The sequence below is a fragment of the Chrysochloris asiatica genome, unplaced genomic scaffold (assembly GCF_000296735.1).
Source record: "Chrysochloris asiatica unplaced genomic scaffold, ChrAsi1.0 scaffold00037, whole genome shotgun sequence".
Classification (NCBI taxonomy): Eukaryota; Metazoa; Chordata; class Mammalia; order Afrosoricida; family Chrysochloridae; genus Chrysochloris; species Chrysochloris asiatica.
Window position 1 is genome coordinate 5946682 of NW_006408555.1, and position 20562 is coordinate 5967243.

Genomic DNA, 20562 nt, shown 5'->3' on the forward strand with positions numbered 1-20562 from the left:
ATATGGCCTGAGCTCCCTCTCTCCTTCTCAGACTGTGAGACTGTCATTTGTAAAGGTACCTCTCACCCTCCACCTGAGCTCAGCCTTCTCCCCAGACAGTTAGCTCCTTGTATGCTTGTCCTGAAGACACCTACTTAGCTCACATTCTTCTCTTTCACCACATCTCTTCTAGGATACACCCTCCCCTATTGCATTCCCAGCCTTCATATGATGTTGAGTCCTCCTTATTGGGACTGATCACCATATCCCTGGTGACAGGTCAGCCTCTGAAGTGCAGGATCACTGCTCCTCCCCAGTGCCCAAAACAGTCTGCAGCAGGTAGGGGAATCCAACTGGCTGTCACTGAGTTAACGCTAACTCACAGGCAACCACAGACAGTAGAACTGCCCTATATGGTTTCCAGAACTGTCAGCATTACAGGAGCAGCCAACCTCATCCCTCTCCCAAAGAATGCCTAATGGGTCTGGACCACGGATCTTGCAGTTAGCAGCCTCGTCTTTTGCCCTCTGAACCACCAAAACTCCTTGGCAGGGAGAGGTTGCTGAATACATACGTGATGAATGGATGGTGTGTGAATTTGAGAAGAGCTCAGCAGGTGGGAAGGATGAGTCACAGAAAGCAGACTGACTAGAATGACACCACACCCACCCTTCTTCTTTGTATGCAAGGAGTTCTAGAATCTTCTAGAAAGGTTTGCAGGTACACACATCAGCATGCACCTCCTGGCCTTGTGGGTGACCCAGTTAGTTCCTCCTGAACTCCTGGCATTGAGGGAAGCTTGTGTCTACACCATGACAAGCGAGTCTTGAGGGGCATTAAAAGTATTAACTGCCTTTGGTGTACAATCTGAGTTTGGGAAGGCTTCACCCTCTTCCCTCACGTACCAGTGACAAAGTGCTGAGTCAACAGAGCTCTGACTTCACTTTCCACCTCTCATTCATCTTTTTTATTTCCAACTTGAGGATTTCAGCCTGCTGCTCCCCATCTGCAGTGATAACTTATCACCTAACTAACTGCTGGTCTCTCGCACTAATGAAACCCCACTCTATTTCTCTTTAAGGATGACACGGGCAGAGTTGCGAAACAGCAAGTGTGACAAGACAGGGGCTGTACTGAGAGTGGAAAGCGAAGAATTAGCCCCTAAACCAGCAGTCATTCTTGCTTCTGGAATCTTCCTTGAGGATGTACCAGAGATGCTAGCAATGGCATGTCCAGGGTATTTAGTAATGGTTGACCTCTCAAGCCAGAATAAATGATCTTCTTCAAGCCCAAATGCTGTTCTTAGCCCAGAGGTGAGGACAACATGGCATACATGCTCCTTACAATGAGTCAGAACAAAGGAAAATAGCTTCACCTCTATGCCACACCTATGCAACACTGCTAGTTGGAGAAAATGTTCTATGGAATGAAGAAGAAAACATTCACAAGATGATGCTCAATGTCTTCACATACATACTGAGAGTAGCTGAAAAAGTGGCAAATTTAAAAGATCTGAAACAGCCCTGGTGGCTTCAGGCAGCTGAGACGACAAAGAGGGGTATCCTCTCTGATAGTCCAGTCCAGAACTGACCCACAACCATCCTAGGCAAGACACAAAGACTACTTACCTATCAAGGAGACAGATCCACACCCACACATCCACTTATTTCCCCAGGGTTCCAAGTCCAAGAAGAAATCACATCTCAGTGAAGCAAAGATGTTCATGTTGAAAGGACCAGCTCATGGGGGAACTTAAGGCTCACTTCTCTGGGTCAGAGCCATTTTCTAGATGGTATTTAGATGTCTGGGGGTGGGGGAAGCCCAGTGCAGCAACAAGCAACTGGACTTTTCTTTGGCTGTGTGACCTTGACCAAAGTTACTTCACCTCTCTGAGTCTCAAAATGTATGTGACAACCTACCTCAAAGAACTGCTATCTAAAGCAAAGATGAATTGTAAGCATCAAAGGCATGTTGCTAGGAGATGTTGGGCTGGCTTCAACTCATAGCAATCCTGCATACAACATAAGGAAACAGGGACCAGAGCCCAGCATCATCCTCATAACTGCTGCTCAGCTAGAGGCCATTTCTGCAGCCACTGTGTCAATCCATGGCCTTGAGATTCTGCCTCTTTTCTTTGTTGACCCTCTACTGTAACAAGCATGGTGTCCATCTCTAGGGATGAGTCCCTCCTGACAACATGCCCGAAGCTCATAAGAAAGAAATCTCTCCATCCTCACCTCTTTCTAAGAGCATTCTGGCTGAATTTCCCCTAAGACAGATTTGCTTGTTCGTCTGGGAGTTCATAGTCTATTCACTATTAAAAGGCACAACCAAGTCTCATTGAGCATTTATTAGATGATGCCCAGTTCCATGCACTTAGCCTGTGAGATCTCATTTCTTCTAGGAAATGAGCAGTCAAATGTTCCTTTTTCTACGGAGAAGGAAACTAAAGCTGATGAATGAAGCAACTTGCCCCACAATATAGAGTTAGTGAGAAGCAGACCTGGTTAAAACATAGAACTGTGTGATGTTAAAGGCAGATCACGCACATACCCAATTCTAGATCTCTGCTGTGAAACACAGTAAGTACAAGACAAATGAAATTTCTTATTGTTTTTCAGTGTCATCTAGCTGGTTCTGACTCATAGCAACCCCATAGAATGTTTCTGAGGATATAAATATTTACAGGAGCAGAAAGTCTTCTCTTCACAGCCCAGTGCTTATCCCACAGAGCCACCACACTCCTCGAATGGAGCTCCGCAAAGATAAATGAATGAAAAGGCAGTAAAATCAAGAATCTTTATCTTGCCTGTTGCATTAGCCGCATCTGACTTTGCAGATGTGCCTGTTCTAGATATTTTCTATAAATGGAACCACACGACAGGTGTCCGTCTGGATCCGGTGTCTTTCAGTCAGCACAATGTATCATTGTCAAGGTGCATCTATGCCATGACATGACCCAGTACTCAGTCCTTCTTATAATGACTGAGAAGTATTCCACTGTATGGGAGCATACACTCTGTGTTCATTCTGTCATCCACTGATTGACTCTCTAGTCTCTTGACTTGCTGAAACCAGAGGAGCGGAAGAACCGTGTCTGGAGCTGCCCAGCTCCCCTGAGGTTAATGGAGACTGTTAATACCCAGCTGTCTTCAGAGGAGTTGGCTCCACACCTCAGGACCTGCCAACACATCCATGCTGCCTGTTTCTCTCAGGTCCTGTGACTAGTAGGGATTTGTGCTAATCTGACTGGACCTGGATTCTTAGTAGTTTAGTAGTTAAGACATAGTAATCCCCCATGATGAGATCCGATGTGATTAACCCTGATCAGATGTAATTATTCTATGTGCTGTAAACCCTTCCTTCTATGCTGTAAATGCGGCCAGATGTAATCTACAGGAATAGGTAGTTATCTTGAGTCCATATCTTTTGAGATATAAAAGAGATTGAGCTGGCAAGCAGAGCTCAGAGGGACTTAACTACCACCAAGGAAGAAAAGCCAGGAGTGGTGTTGCAGACCGTGTAGGCCTGGTCAGAGGTTCAAGGTCCTAAAGGCCCAAGTGTAACAGATCTAGCCACTTGGCAGTCAATAGCAAATTGTTTTTCATCTTAGTATTCGGTTATGTTATAATTAAATGCAGACATGAGCCCTTCAGACCTCATATCATTGTAAAGCATCTAAATCTAGAGAAAGATTGATACCAAGACACATGGAGATCTCTACGGAGTGCTGGGTCTATACATTACTAAGAATTCAAGGATTTTTCTCCAGAGTCGGTGCTCTATTCAAACGCCTAGCCTCCTGAACCATGAGAGGATACATTTCTGGTCGTTTAAGCCATCCTCTTAGGATATTTATGCTATATAGCAGCACTAGAGAACTAAGATAGCTCCCTTAGATGTTGTTCTTATCAACATTATCCAAAGTGCCATGCTCTATAATGGTTAACAGTTCTTACAGGACAGCATTATGGACGAGTTCATCTTAAAAAGTGTCAAACACACTGGGCGACGCGGGCTTCTCACCTTCAGTTCCTCACAATGCCCACAGTAAGAGACACGTGCACTGTGAAGTTTCTTCATGGTTACTGTTACGTCAGCTCTGATTCATGGCAACCCCGAGAACATCAGAATGAAACCCTGACTGGTTCTTTACCCTCCTCACAACGGGGGCTCTATGTGAGTACACTGTGGTGCTCTCTGTGTCTGAATCAGGAGACTCATCCTTGAGCACTGTATTGACAATACGCTGTTGTTACCCATATGGCTTTCACGGTCTTCTTTTTGAAAATAGCCCCTCAGGTCTCTCTCCCTTTTCCCGCTAACACACACACAAAAGGGAATTCTGTGTCCCAAAAGGGTTGCGAAATGCTGAAAACATAATTGGTTTTTTTATAATTATGTTTTTAATTGTTTTTGGTATTACTGAGTTGGCTCCAACTCACAGAGACTCCTTGCATAACAGAGCAAAACACTGCCTGGTTCTGCACCAATCCCACAATTGTTGTTATATTTGCGTCCTTGTTGCAGCCACAGTGCCAATCCATCTCATTGGATGTCTTCTTCTTTCTCATTGGTCCTCCACTTTACCAAGCATGATGTCCTTCTCCAGGGTATGGTCTCTCCTGATAACACGTCTGAAGTATGAGAGACAAACTCTTTCTATCTTTGATTCTATGGAGCATTCGCATTGTATTTCTTCCAACACAAATCTGTCCATTCTTCTATTGGCCCATGGCATGTTCAAGATTCTTAACCAACACCATAATTCAAAGGCATCAGTTGTTTATTTGGTCTTCCTTATTCATTGTCCAGATTTCAAAGATATGTTTTTAAGTGTTTCCTAGAGTTATTTGGGTGTGGATGTTGGGGCGATGGCAACTCTTTGTTCTTTTGTTTCTCAAGAACTTTGAGGGGAAAGTAGTAGATTCTATATTAATATCTGGAGTTCTTTTCAGGTTGTTGTAAAGACAGGGGGGTCCATGCACTTTAGAGATTAGAGTACATCTTTCAGGTATCAAATAGCCACATTCGGAAGCACAAGTTAAATATCTTAAATGCAAATTATTTCTGAATTAATCATATAAGCTATATAAAGTGTCATAAATTGGAATTACAGTCGAATGGTAACAACTCATAACTTAGAACACGATATCCATTTGGAAATGATCTTAATCCTTCAGTACTTCACAGCCCACAAGTTTGAGAAAAAAATCAAAGGCAGAGTCATAAAGAGGAAAAAGAACTCTTTGAGAAACACACATTCCAGCGAATATCCCCAGTTTATGTATTAACACTTAAAATATAATCTGCTTAAGCGTGCGGTAGAGTTGGAAATTGTGTTTCTGAATAATATCTACATAATTTTCAATAAAAATAAACTTGCAGTGAATTATCTAGATTTTAAGGTACCAAAGACAAATGGCCTTTGCTGGAATTAGTTTTCCCTCAGGAGTAAGGAAATAGAATTTGTCTTGTGCAATGAGGAAAAAATAAATTAAATTAAAAAAAAGACACGCCATACAAAATTAAAAATGAGTGTGGGATGCTCTGCTGGATCTATGTGACTGGTGGTACTCAGAATCTGGGTGCAGGAGATGGAGTCCTGGGGTGTCAACAGTCCACCTAAAACACAAGCTAATGGATGAGGACACAACTTGGTTAGATGGCTGGCTCTCCATGCTCTGGCACATACATGTGTTCTGACATAAGAGGGGGCTTCAAAAAATTCATGGAAAAATAGAATGACAAGATAAGGGAATGTTCCCATGAACTTTTTGACATCTCCTCGAGCATGCTGTCATTTTGTGTCTCATAGCAAATGTAGGTGGTGGGTTCTTAGTCTCATTTCATAGAAGAGTTTCTCAAGCATTGCTATTTGGGGCTGGAAAATTCTTGGTAGTGGAGGTTGTGGTGGGTGTTTATCACCTTCCTGGATTCTCCTTAATAGATACAGGCAGCACGTCCCTAGCCTCCTTTCTCGCGTGTGGCAACCAAGACTGCCTCTAGACTTTGTTTCCTGAAAGCCAGGCTCATTTCCATTTGAGGAGTCCTGGCTGACAGTGAGCAAAGAAAGAGCTAGAAGGATGTGTGTAGCTGGGACTGAGGAAACGGGGACATCACATGGTCTGTTGTCCATCTCACCCTAGACACTTCTCTAAGCCTCAGTCCCTGCATTCAATATTCTTTAAGTTCCAGGAGGGCAATAAATGTGTTCTGGTCACTTCTGAATCCCCAGCACCTTCTGATCAGAAGCTACCTGACTTTACAGAAATAGTTCCAGAAAGGTAGTGAGTTCACCTGACTCATAGTCAAGGTTCTACCCTCATGACCCATTCGGACTCCTTTTCTTAGTTCTGTTCAAAATATATCCACAGCAAAACATACGTGCATTCAACAATTTTTGCTTTCAATAATTCAGTTATACTGGTTATATTTTCCCCTGTGTCATCTATTGGGGAAATTATCCAAATTATTTTACCCTTGTAGACTTCCCGCCCTCTTAACCTCTCATCTAGGCTCTAGAGTTCACTGTTAGCAATTGGGTCACATACAGAGAATTCCTTAAAAGCACACAGAGCTAAAGGTAAACACTTTTTACTAAACTGTCATTTGCTTTAAAGGTAACTTCTGGGGATAGTTTCAGTGCAAGTTTTAGAGATTCTCTCAACTCAAGAAATTCAGGAGTTCCTTCATCTCAATGGGTCCAGTAAATCTGGGCTCCATGGAAATTTGAAACTCTGTTCAACATTTCCCCCTCTGTTGATCAGGATCCATCTATGGAGACCTTGGTCAATACAGTCAGTAACGGTAGCAAGGCACCATCTAGTTCTGGGCTCATGGCAAAGGAGGCAGTAATTTACTCCACAGGGTTTTTGATGTTTGATTTTTCTGAAGAAAATCACCAAGCCTTTTTTAGTTTTGTTTTTAAATACTTCTGGGTGCACTTGAACCATCTACTTTCCCGTTAGCTACTGAGTGCTTAGCCACGGATACTACTAGGGGGTCTAGATATAAACTTAGGCTTCTGACTGAGTAGGGAAGCAAGAGGAATGAGAGACCATCATAGTGCCCAGTTCCCCTCTTTGTAGAACCTCTTCCACACAGATTTTCAGGTTACCTCACCAACATAAAGTACACTTCACAAGGGTCTTCATGTACCTGCCTCTGAAATGAACACTTAGATTTGAAACTCTACTATCTTTTACATGGAAGCTGAAGCATGCCTGCAAAGTAACTGGGTCTCACAGAATGAGAGATCAGTAAGAAACAATGGACAGAAATGAATGTGACTTGAGTAGAGTTCATGATTACACTTGACATTGGAAACTTAAAAGGAATAGGCACTGTCTTCTTAAAGAATCGTGGACAGCCAGACACCCAGTTCTGAACCAATATGGCCAGCTGGCCACAGACAGCAGATGAGGGTCTACCATCTTCAACTGTGCCACTACCTACCTGGTTTAGTAATCCTGCAATGTGTACCTGAGACCACAATCAACTAACTACAGAAGAGCTCAGCGCTGCTCTGCTGACATCTTAGCATCCAATGTCCTCAACCCCAGACTTGGGCCCCATTAATGCTGCTTAATATTCTGCTCCTGTAAAAATTTAAAGCCTCAGAAACCCTACACAGAGTTACTATGAGCAGGAACTGACCTGACGGCACCTAACAGCTATATACAATAGGCAAAAACTTGAGCGTGCTCTGTCAGAGAGCTGGTGTATCTGTAAGAACACCCCAATAAATGTATTCACCCTGGATCTTTCAGGAACATTCTTTGGTCTCTTGTAAGGTGACCCCTGCCATTGTTCAATCTCAAAGTTTGCACATGATACCCCTCTCGTTGGCTTTCAGATGGATTTCTTCTTACCCTTTATTCTCATCTATCCGCTCTGGCACACTGACCACATGTGACCTCATGAGTAAGGAAAGAAGACACACGCTACGGTACACGCAAGTTCTTTTGGATGAATGTGTGATCTTTCCAACATGGTGCCCAGCAAGGAGGGCTTGACTTACTGGAGCCCGAGATGCAAACATCTGTACCTCTCAGAAGAAAGAAATGACCTTTGCATAACCTGGCGCCTCACTGCTAGGAAAGATAAGCTCTCTTCATAATAAAGGTCTTGAAGCAGATACCAATCAGACAACTGTAGAGCTAATAGCGCCAACCACATGTGTTTAAGAAATACTTTTGAGATAACCCACCCATGATCCCATATAGATGAAAGAACTAAAAGTTTGGGGGTTTATAGGAGAAATTTTACTTGGTCTGGGGAAGGAGCCAGATTAAATGCAAGAAGGCAACACATAACACAACACTCCCACTTCCAACACACACACACAAACACACTTGGGTTTAGAAGTACAGAAAGGTGCTCTGGCTTGTTGTATCTGGACATGATGTCAAGGTTGAGCTCTGATGAGGGATAGTTTTATCTTTTCTCTCTATATCCCAGAGCCTAATGAGTTCTGGGATCTCAATAAATGAAGGCATTTTCAAATTCCTTTCTATTTCACGGTGATTTGAATGCTACTGTTGATGTGATCAGATAGATGTAATCTTCCTGAATTGCAAATTGGATCTTCCTTCTTTGCTGGACACCTTCAGAGACTTCGATCCTAACTCCTTATCGCATGTGGTATGGACCCGTGGGACCTGGTCCTCCAACCCTGGCCCCTTGTCATTTCTGAAATCCATTGTTTCAGGTCATTACTATGGGAGTGGATGACCTGCTTTATCTTCCAGGCCTTCCTGGGTATTTATCGGACATGTGTCATGGAAGCTTGGGAGACCTGGGGTCTTCATCCTCCACAAGCACTGGGGCTGTCTGTATGACATCCCAATCTGATCAAATCCCCTCTGCCATCTGCCTATCACCAAGGAGGACTGTGGCTTGGATTCTTGCTTAGCACATGAATTTCTTTCTTCGTTGGTCCCCTCCCCTGTGCTCTTCCCTCTTGACCTCCAGAACACTGCATTCTTTTCTGGAGAGGATGCCCATTTGGTCTTCTCTCCTCTCTGCCCAGACCACCCTTCCTCCCCTGCCTCCTCCCCATCAACCAGCGGACACACCCTCATTCCTCAGTACTTGATTTGATGATTGTCCCTGTCCCCTGCCTCATATCACATGGTAGTGTTGTTTTGTTCCAAATCCCTGTCCCCAGTTAGACTGTGAGCTTTACAAGGACAGAGGTGGGGCCATAGTTGTGGTGCCCCAGTGACAAACACAGGGCTCCCTCAACCCTTATGAATATCTGAGTGGCTCTGTGGACACTGGATGCTCATCAGTGTTTGTGGTAGGGGTTGGTCTGAATAATGTAGCATTTTAGCAGCATCCCAGAAGATGCCAGTAGCAACTCCTCCCCAGCAGCAGCCCCCAAAACTCTCTCCAGAAAAGATGAGCAGTGATGGATGCAGGTTCTCTCAGCTGCCAAAATTCAAGCTGAACCTCTTCTGGGGAGTTCGTGGAAATGGAGTTTAGAAAAATACGCTTCCGAGGCTGTGAGTGGGGAAGCAGCTTTGCTTAGTAGACCAAATAAATAATCAGCCCTGAGCACCTCCACTGTTTAATCCAGGTAGGTGGCTCAGGCCACAGTGGCGTTTAACCTCTTCATGCCTCAGTTTCACCAGCTGCACCTGGCAGATAAGGACGGTCACAAATGAAGAGCTCAGAGACCAGAAGAGGTGGGCGGGGAAGACTCAGAAGGAGGTACTCAGAGGGAATGCGGAAGAGCAGCTGCCATCAAAGCCATCAAAGCTCCACGAATTTTTCCCTAAAACCCATTCCGAATATATCCAGTTTATTTGTTTATCAAATTCTGCTTCTCCCGTTCTTGTTTTTTTTTTTTTTTTTAAGGGTTTGTGTTAAAGAATGTAAATATCAGAATGCAGTGAACTGTAAACACTAGCTCAGAGTCAAGCAGTTGAACAGGGGGACTTAAGATCTTTGATTTTCTACTATTATGTGTATTAACTCATTGACAGCATTTGCAAACCATCTATCTAGTTGGTACCATGACCTAAGCGTCGACTAGGGAGCGATGTTGGCTGCTGTCCAGTTGGTTCTGACCCACAGTAGCTCTGTGCACAATGGGGAGAAACGCTGCCCAGTCCTGCCCAGCCCGTGCTCCACTGTGGGTGGGACCACTGAGATGCATATGGTCTTCACTGGCTGATTTTCTGAAGCAGAGCCACAGGAATTTCTTCCTTGTCTTAGTCTGGAAGTTCTGTTGAGATCTGTCCAGAATCATCACAACACACCAGTCTCCACTGATGGATGAATGATGGCTGCATGGAGCTTCAAAATGGACACGTAAAAATGAAATTTGGGTAACGGAATTTCTCCACAACCTTTTTGAAGCCCCCTCATACTGAGTAGCGGTGAAACTCCTAGATGGTTGGGTTGTACATTTCTGGGTTCTCAGACTTGCTTTGCAAATGGAAACTGAAAGTTTTAGAACCAGACAGAGGCCTGCTCTCACTCCAAGATATTCTAGTTTAATTGGTTTGTGGTCCTGTGTGGACATCACGGTTTTAAAAAGCTTCCCAGGCACTTCTAATGGGCAGCACAGTTGGAGAACCACGAGTAACTTACTCAAAGTCACAGATCTAATAAGGCGGACGCGCTGGCTTTGCTGACCCAGAGCCAGCTTCCTCCTGGCAGGAATTATCCAAGCCTGCATCAGCTCGAATCTTCTGAAGACGCTTTCATCTCTGGCCTGAAAGGTTGGTTTTCTGGGAAACAAGCAAATACTCAGCAACATGGCATTTAACAGTCATTCAAAGTCTAGACAGAATGGAGCAGCGAAGCTGGGGACAAATTTTCCCGGCTCTCAGAAGCCATTAGCGAAGCAGAAACAAAGGCAGTTGGAAAAGAGTACGGATTCAATTTAGGAGGCTTTCAAATGGCGTGCCGGAAGCACCTGAAGGAAATCGGCACATTCAGGGCCCACACAGATTACTCCGGCAGGACTGTAATGAAATTGTTCAAAGGCCAGCCAGCTGCAGTCATGTGACTGACTCTCAGGCGCAATGATTATCCAGATGTGTCGCTCTCAAATGCCAGGATCGCAAAACCCCAGAGGGCTAGGCCCGTGGCCCCCACAAAGTCAGTGGAGGTTTGAGAATCTGCATCTCTAAGGACTCTCAGGTCAGGCTGAAGTTGCTGGTCTAGGATCCCACTTTGAAAACCAAAGATTTAAATGATTCCTTCCTACCAAGCAGCTCCCAGAATTACTGACAAACACTTAGCTGTTAGTTGGATGCATGGGGAGTAAGTACTTCAATTCTACCCACAGGGCAGTAACGTATGAACCAAATGTATAATGTGATGGCTGCCAATTCTGGGTGTCCAGCGATTGTGCTGGGGTCTCCACTCATACACTCCACCCCCCAACCCCCCCAATTACTAATGTTAAGGTCATTAAGAGACAAAACAGGCAGCTCCAGGGTTAAAGGGTCTAGCTCAGGGGCAATTCCCAAGTGCCGTTGGCTGCTGTAGGTGTGAAGTAACTCAGACAACTGTATAACGTGATGTAAGTTTGCTCTCCCTCTGAAAGGATTCAAGCAGCCCTCACTCACAACAGACACTTTATCAGAACCACCTTCAGTCACCAGCTTACAGTTTTTCAATCACTGAAAAGGCTTCCAGTCTTTCCTTGCACCAAAATAAAAGCTAAATAAGAACCATATTGTACCCATTTCCACTGACCAAGATGGAGCCCTGGTGTGGCATTGCAGGATAATGCCCTGGACAGCAAGGTCAGTGTGAGCTGCAAGGTCAGCAGTTCAAACCCACCAGTCAGTCCATGGAAACTTGGAAAGGGTTCCTATTAGTTGGAACCTATTCGATGAAACTTAAAAACAAAAACAAACAAACTTACAAGTTTGATTTAAAGACACACTTCGGAATGGGTCTTGCTCTTAACCTCGATACTGTGTGTACTTTGTATACCCTCATCCTAAAGAGGCGTAAACAGAGGCTGAGAACTTAAGAGCTTGCCAAAAGGTAACCCAGTATTAGGAAGGACCATGAAACTGCTGTTAAGTTGCTCCTTTTTTAACCTATAAAAAATGGCAGTTTTTCACAGTTCAGCCTACAATGCTGTTGATGTTAAATGCCGTCAAGTTGGTTCCAACTCATAGCAACTCTGTAAAGGGTTTCCGAGGAGCCGCTGGTGGGTTTGAACAACTGACCTGGGGTTAGCTGTCCAGTGTGTCTCCTACAGCACCCTACCAGGACCCTTCTTAGGTACTTAGCACTAATGTATAATGTGATCAGCATAGTATTAATAGTATCTTTGGCAACAGATTTGCCTTTCAGCAAACCCACCAGTAAAGACAGCATAAATAAACCTATTTCAGAGCTTAGTGTACACAGGTAAATGGAGAGTTCTCAGTTACTTCACAGTAAATGTTGGTTCTCTCTCTTCTTCTAAGAGCTCCTATTTTCTCCCACTCAACTTTACCTGACTCCCCAGTTTTCTGTGTATCTCCCATTTTGGACAAAGTAGGCTGTAAGGGATTAAGGTGATGGTCTTTGGGTAAGGTCTTATACAGAGTTTCCAAGGAGTATCTGGTTCAAAAATTCCAACTTCACATGATCTGACTCCAAAACCTATGTTTTTAACTCAAGCTTTTGGTTTTCTCTAAAAATTCAAGGCTCCTTTCTAGGTCAAGTGTGAGTTACTGAATGGCAGGCTCATTAAGATGTGAGAAGTACACCCAAAGATTAGAAACCAGGTGCTCCTAAATAAGAACTAGCTGCTCCCCTGATACCTGATGAGTTCTTACTTGTATGAAATTGTGCTGAAAGCTTGGAAGATGCTGAAGATGAACTCACAACACCCAAGCCAACCCCACTCTCGATAAGATGAGCTCCCTGTACTACAGAGACCAGAAAACTCAAACCAATAGTGACCGGGCTCTCTTGCAGCTACAGCTCTATGCTTGACTTGGGTTCTTCCTTGCAGACACTCTAGTGAGAAACATAGGGTAGCGGCTGTGCTTTGGGGGATAAGAGCATGGTGGCAATTGCTGTCATCCAGTTCTGAGCTTTATCAGTAATGAGGGGACAAGCCAAAGTGGCACCATGGTGATTCCACTAGAACACTGGCTATTAGTTATGTGCAGCTTTGTCCCCCAATGGCACATTTGAGAATACCTAGAGACATTTTTGATGGTCATGAATGGAGAGGAATGTTAGTGGCATCTAGAGGGTAGAGCCCAGAGATGCTGCTTAAAACACTAGAGAATGCATGGGATAAACTGTACCATTAATAATTATCCATCCCCAAAAGTCAATAGTCCTGAGTTTAAGAAAGCTTGCATGAGAATAGCTATCACGCATGCCTGGGTATTTCCTGGAACACCACCAATTCTGGACTAAGACACATTTCTGACACATGGGGACTAAGTTATGTGGTCTTCTTAGCAATTCATTCAGCTACCGCTACGCTTTCACAAATCCCTTTCTTTGTAAATTAGCCACAGTGGGTTTATTGACTTTCAACAAGAATCTCCACTAACAGAGACGGCCATGGATGAGACCAGGCTAGAAGATAATGATGACTTCCATACTCTGTCCCTAACATTGGGGTAGAGGGAGAATGCCAAGCACAAATGCTATCAAGGGGAGTCCAATGACATCAGAGTAAGTGTGCTTCCTACATGCATGACACAGACACAAACAGGTTAATTACCTAAATAATTCCCTGAGATCTTGGTAAGTGACTTCTTGTAATTTTTGTATGATCATCAGCGTGATGTTAAACACATCCCTAAATGTTCTTGGAGCGAAAGATGTGTTAGAAGTGGGGAAGAGTCACATGAGTGAAATAAATTCATGATCAGAGGTAACATAGCCTGCCAGGTGCATACCAGTGGCCATACTCGAAACACCAACGTGAAAATCTGACCAAGCCACTGGATTGAAAGAAGGAGTCATACAGGAGAATACGAGAGCAAGTACCCACAGGAGCCATAAGACTCTGCCTTTGTTCTGAGGCCAAGAACACAAGTTGTTCTGGTTCCCTGTAACAGAATGGTGGCAACAAGATTAATCTCAGTGTCATGGTGAAGATTAAATGAGATGTTCACTTAGGTATTTCTTGGGTGCCATTGAGTTTATTCCAACTCATAGCAACTCTGTAAAGGGTTTCTGAGGAGCAGCTGGTGGGTTTAAATGACTGACCTTGCGGTTAGCAGTCCAGTGTTTATCCTACAGCACTACACAAGGACTCTTCTTAGGTTAATAAAGAATATAATCCACATAGTGTTAATAATATATTTTGTGAACCACGTTGGCTTTCGGCTAGCCCTTCAGTAAAGGCAACATAAATATATCCATTTCATAGGTATTGGAGAGTTCTCAGTTACTCAGCTAATGTCGGTGCTCTCTCTCCTTCTAAGAGTCCCCATTTTCTCCCACTCAACTCTACCCAGCTTCCCAGTTCTCTGTGCATATCCCATTGTGGACAAAGTGGGCTATCCAGCATTAATGTGATGGTCTCTGGTTAAGGTCTTGAGTCAACTGGACTGGGCCTGGATTTTCGGTGGGTTGGTGGTTAATCACCTGCCATGATGAAATCTTCAATAATCACCTCCTCCATGATGGGATGGGATGGGATCAGCCCTGATCAGAAGCAACTGTCCTCTGTGATTTTGTTAACGAGACCAGATGCAATCTACATGATTAGGCTGGATTTTGAGTCAATCTTTTTTGAGGCAAAAAAGAGATTAAATGAGCAAGTAAGCTCAGTGGGACATATTACCACTGCAAAACTCCTAGATCCAAGGAAAAATGGATGAATGGAGATCTCCAGGGAAGGCTGGGCCTACAGATGCTGACAAGGACATGTGTCTGGAGACAAGGACATTTCTCCAGAACTTGGAATTCGGACTTCTAGCCTCTTCATTTGTGAGAGAAGAAATGTCTGCTTCTTAAAGGCATCCACTTGTGGTAGTTATGTTAAACCATCACAGGGTAATGAAGGCAGACTCCTTCTGGGGTCACCTGTTGTTGTTACTAAGTGCTATCAAGTGACTTCTGACTCATAATGACCCTGAATAGGGTTTCCAAGGAGTGGCTGGCGGATTTGAACTGCTGACCTTTTGGTTAGCAGTCCAGTGCTTATCCTATGGCGCCACATTTGGACTCCAGACACCTGTTTAACCTCTGTAATACTGGTTCCCACTTTGCCTCAACTTGCCCCACAACTGAGCCCAGCCCAAACCCTCCATACGATCACCCCCACCTACCCTGGCAGACTCTATCCTCCCCGATTCTTCTCCTCTCTTCCCATATTGACAACCGGTAGATTATACTCACAGTGTGAGGGTGTCATTACCACCTGCTAATATTTTTATAGAATTTCATAAACTTGGTCATTCATGAATCATTTACAGTACTTTATTCCAATGAAGAGTTCACAAATCAGTCAAATGCTGGCAAAATGTATAATAATGAGTCATATTTCAGGAGACTTTGCATTAATATGTCAGCTTCCAGCACTCCCAGAGGTAAATTATTTTGCCAGGTACCTTTTCAGGTCAGAAATGTGGGAAACTCTTTTAGGGGTTGGAGTAAGAAGGTGTGGACAGGTAACAGGGGGTCAAGGACAAGAGAATACTTAAGAACTAATTGATCATTCAGCCAGTCAAACCCCCATCCCAGTCCCAAGAAGCTGAGTTCCCAGGAAAGGAAGTGAGGAAGCTGAAAGTTAGGTATCAAGTCTAGTTAGTTGTGGGTTAAATAGGAAAAAAGCATTTTTCATCCTTTAAAATGTGGGGCTTTGGAGATGGAGAGAAATGGGTATGCATCCCAAATCCAATACACAGCAGCTGTGAGACCTTGAAAAAGTTGTTAAACAGTTATTTTCTTATCTGCAAAAAACGGTGTTAACGCCTACTTCGTACGACTCTTGTGTGAAATGGATTAAAAAGGAGGATGTAGATGAAGTGTTTAGCACAGTATCTGCCGTGTAGCATTCAATCAACAGTGGTTTCGCGATGATACACATTCAGGGGGTCCAAGAACAAATGCATCCCAGATTATTTTTTATCACGCAAGCTCCTGAGGCTTACTTCGAAAGGCTTTCATGATGGATTTAGGAAATAATTCACTGACACAAACGTGTATGTGAGTAGCACATAAATTCACAACAAACAACACTAACAACACTGGCACAATTAGAACGGCAATAAATTCCCTCCTATGCTTCCCAAGTGCTTTTTAAAATTGCACGAGGCAAAACCAAACTCTGGGGACTGAAGGCTTGGGTTTTGCTGTAGGTCTGCTACCAAGCACAGGGACCACCAAAAACACAATGAGATCTATGATTCACTGAGTTAAAAAAGAACATATTATTCCTCAACAGGCACTTGAATTGGCCCAGAATTGCACCGTGCTGTGCATCCTTAATCCCACAGGAGTCTTATGGGTTTAGTTCCAGAGTCCCACAATAAGGCAAGTATTGCAACCAAGCAAGTCACTCCTGTTGTGTTTTCTTGGGAGGTCTCTGAGCACGTATTGAAGTAATGTGTATGCTTTATTGTAGCCTATGACACATAGTGAAAAAATCTGAAATATGGTGAGAATGACAAAGTGTGGGACAAAGACATGGACTGAGACAGGCTGTTGGAAAAAATGATGCCAAAAGACTTTTCTGATGAAGTGTTTGCCATTCATCTTCAATTTTTTAAAAAGGCAGTGGCTGTGAAAAGCGAAAGAATGAGGTATGCCTGTATATTCCTTTGTAACCCAAAAGGCATGAGGTAGCCCAATGCTGATTAACTCTAGAACTAGGAGAGCCAAACATAATCTTATCAGGAAACTTTCTCAGCAAAGACATGAAGGGAACCGTTCAAAAACTGATTTGAAGAGAGACAGAGGCATGAAGGGACCTGGCATGAGAGCTTGGATCCTCAGCAAGGCTGGTAAGGATGTGGCTTAGCCTGGCTACCTTGGCCACTGTAGTCCAGTAATACTTGTGCAAGAGACTCTCCCAAGAGATACAGGTCATTGCTATACTCAATGTGCACATTGGGTCAGATCTTGATTTATGGAGCCTTCTTGTCTCTCTCTGTCATGGATGCAATTGTGTTTCCCAAAACACATTTGAACTGCCGACCTTTTGGTTAGCAGTCCAGTGCTTATCCTATGGCGTCACATTTGGACTCCAGACACCTGTTTAACCTGTTTAACACATGTCAGCTTGACTGAGCCATGATTCTCAGTGGTTTGGCACTTATGTAATGATGTAATCACCCACATGAAGCGAACTGACGTGATCAGCCAGTCAGTTATAGGGGATCAGAGTGCGATGAAATGCACTCAGGTTAACAGCTTTGATCCCATCAAAGTGGAGTTCCCCTGGAGAGGGGCCTGCATCACCTTTTGTCTTACAAGAGCTAAAAGACAAATGAGCTAAGGTCAAAGGGACTTCCTATCACCAAGGGAGAAGGGCTGGGAGCAGAGTGTGTTCTTGGGATTCAGGGTCGCTGAACTGAGAACCCCCAAGACTCTGGGGAAGACTGATGCCAAGACACATGGAGATCTCCGAGGTATACCGGTCTCACAGATGCTGAAAGGAGATCAGGATTTCCCCTAGAGTCAAAACAGAGAGAGAGCCTTCCACTAGAGTTGGCGTTCTCAAGTGGAGAGAATCAATTTCTGCTTGTTAATGCCATCCAATGGCATGCACTTGTGGTACTTTTGTTATAGCAGCATGAGATAACTAAGACATTCTCTGAATGGGACACCCAAAGGGTTTCCAACATGAGTGCTCACCACAGACCTCAGACTGGATTGATGGACCATTGACACTTTCAAACTTCTGCTCACCTCTTCACTGAGCACCCAAGGGACACCCTTAAAAGGCATCTTCCAGTCTCTCATTAATCACTTCTCAGGGCAGCTAGCACTTTCCACTTTCTCTGAGCCTTCACAGCTTAGTTTCTAGGGTACAGACAGCGTCCAAGAAGACTGTCCCTCCAATATTCCGTGTATTGTCTTTCTTTTATCCCCCAAGGATGTCATGTGATCCAGTCTTTGACTCTTAAAAGAGGGACAAACTCAAAGTACAAATCAAAGGAAAACCACCAGTCGATGGGTAAATGTCAGGCTTCTCATGTTTAGGGTAGAAAATCCAACGATAAGAAACATATGAAACTTAACTAGAAAATTCCAAAATGTTCAGAATAAAACTAACAAGAGCAGCTCTGATTTAAGGAGTTTCTGCTAGATGTTGGGCATTGTGTTAAAGACTTGGGGAAAAAAAATCACTGTGTTCCATCTTTCACAATGTTGAATATAGCTAGGAGCTATGACCATTCTCACTTTATGGGAGAGAAGCTCAAGGTCAAAGAGATGAAGTGGGTGCTCAAGATCACACACAGCTTGGTAAGCAGCAGAGCTAAGACTTGGATTGCAATTTTCTGACCCCAGAGCTCTTAATCTTAATTATTATGGTGTGAAATTTTGAAAGGCATTGCATTCCTAGTCCTTGGTGCCTGAGACTGAGTGGATATTCTCATGATAGGTGTGGAACGAGAAGGGACTATCTGCCCACGGCCTTCTGTCGGCTCTTCTATAGCTGGGCACCAAGAGATGCCAGGTGACCTCTGGTTATAGTCAAGGCCAGTTGGACCTGGAAATTTCTGAGGATGCCAACATTCAATTCCTACAACAGTCTGATTGCACATGAGTGTATGCTGAGGACAGAAACCTCACCCTTGGATGCTCCCTAATAGATGGCGCCCTACCATAGAAGCTCACAACCTTGTCCTTTGGGGAGCAGGCTCATTCTCCTGGAACCCTTGATCACAACACTCAGGATGGAGTCTGCTGGTGGATGAGGAAGTCATAACCTACCACTATCGACATCTGTCCAGTACTTGAATATTTCCAAGGCCCTAGTGCTATGGACTCTCACTTGTCTAGTCAGGAAAACAGACAAGTGCTATATTGCAAAGTATGGGCAAGGACCTTGAAGAGGTCTCTCCAAGGTCATCAGCTGGTGGTGACAGAGGCATCTAGAGCCCAGGAGACCGGTTTGACCAGCCAAAGCATTTGACTTTACAACACAATTTCCCTTGACATTCACTCTGCATAAAAGGAAGACAGCATCTTTGGGGTTGGGAACTTGAGGGCTGAGATACTCTAGGATGGTGTTTTGACCAAGGAAACTAAGGGTACCAAGTCCGGTCCAACAATTTCTCCACAAACCTGTTCCCAACTCGAGAACCAGAGCCGTGGACAGCACACCCCGGGGGCTAAGCCTGATTCCACTGCGCCTGCCTTCAAAGTCAGCTCCTAGCTGCCACCTCACCTCAGCCCCGCAGACACCTGTTCTGAAAATGTTCAGCAGCTCCACCTGACTTTTCAAGGAGGGGGCCTGGACCACAGCATGGACAGTGAGAATGGAGCCGTTTCGGGGAATGTGGGAGAAAACGGATGGATGCTTGTGGTACAGTGGCTAAAGCATATGACTGCTAACCAAAAGGTCAACGGTTTGAGTCCAATAGCTGCTCTGCAGGAGAAAGATGAAGCTGTTTGCCCATATGACGATGATAGCTTTGAATGCCCTATTGGTCGCTCCTCTCTGTCCTATTGGATCACTGTGAATCGGCATGAACTTGACACGGCTGTGGGCTTGACCTTGATTTTGTTTTGTTTTGTTGGTAGAGAAGAGACGGAACATGCATTTCTACATGTAAAAGCAAGACAGGTGCATTGTAGAAAATTCAGAACACCAAACACAAAGTCTGTTTCACCAACTGTTACAATGAAACTGTGTCCCTCCGAAACCTATGCTGAAGTCTTGATTCCCAGTCCTTGTGGATAGAACCATGTTTCAAATGAGGTTCTTTGGAGATGTTATCGGTGATCAAGAGATCAGGGTGGAAGAGTAGGCTCCTAACCCACCTGGGTTGTGTCCTTATAAAACAGAAGAGGCCAGAAACACAGAGGGAAGGAGGCCATGTGACTATGGAGTTATATGGCAGCTATAAGCCAACGAACACTTGGAAAACGCCACAAACGATCTTCTCCTAGAGCCACTAAAAAGAAAACGGGCCCTGTCAACTCCCTCAGTTGGCCCACTGGCCTTCAGAAATGTGGGATCAGAAACTTCTGCTGTTTAAAGTTTGTGGTCTAATGTCCTTCACCCACCATTCAAAATCACGATTGCTGTCATTAAGTGCTATCAAATTAGTTCCAACTCATAGCAACCCCATATAGCGTTTCTGAGGTGGGTTTGAACACTCAACCTTATCATTAGTAATCCATTTTACAGCACCATCCCAAGACTCCAAAACTAATGATTAACATGTAGGATTTTTAAAAAAATTCTATTTCTACTCAAACATATATCTATCATGATACATGCAAATATCTTCAATACTTAACGAGGATTCTGTGTGTGCTTCTGTGTTTCCATGCAGTATTTTGAATCAATCTCTGTTAACAAAACTGTCTTCAAACTGTTGTAAGTGGTTGTCAAAAATACCATTGCAAAATCATGGTGTAAAGGAACCTTTCTGCATCATGGATCAAATTGTGTCCCCAAAAGAAATG

At 44.0% G+C, this 20562-nt stretch overlaps 1 protein-coding gene across 1 annotated transcript in view; it reads right to left on the bottom strand.

Annotated features, from left to right (window-relative positions):
* The window catches only part of CDH13 (cadherin 13), a 1415213-nt gene that overhangs the window by 629888 nt on the left and 764763 nt on the right, over window positions 1-20562 (bottom strand). The window lies entirely within an intron of this gene.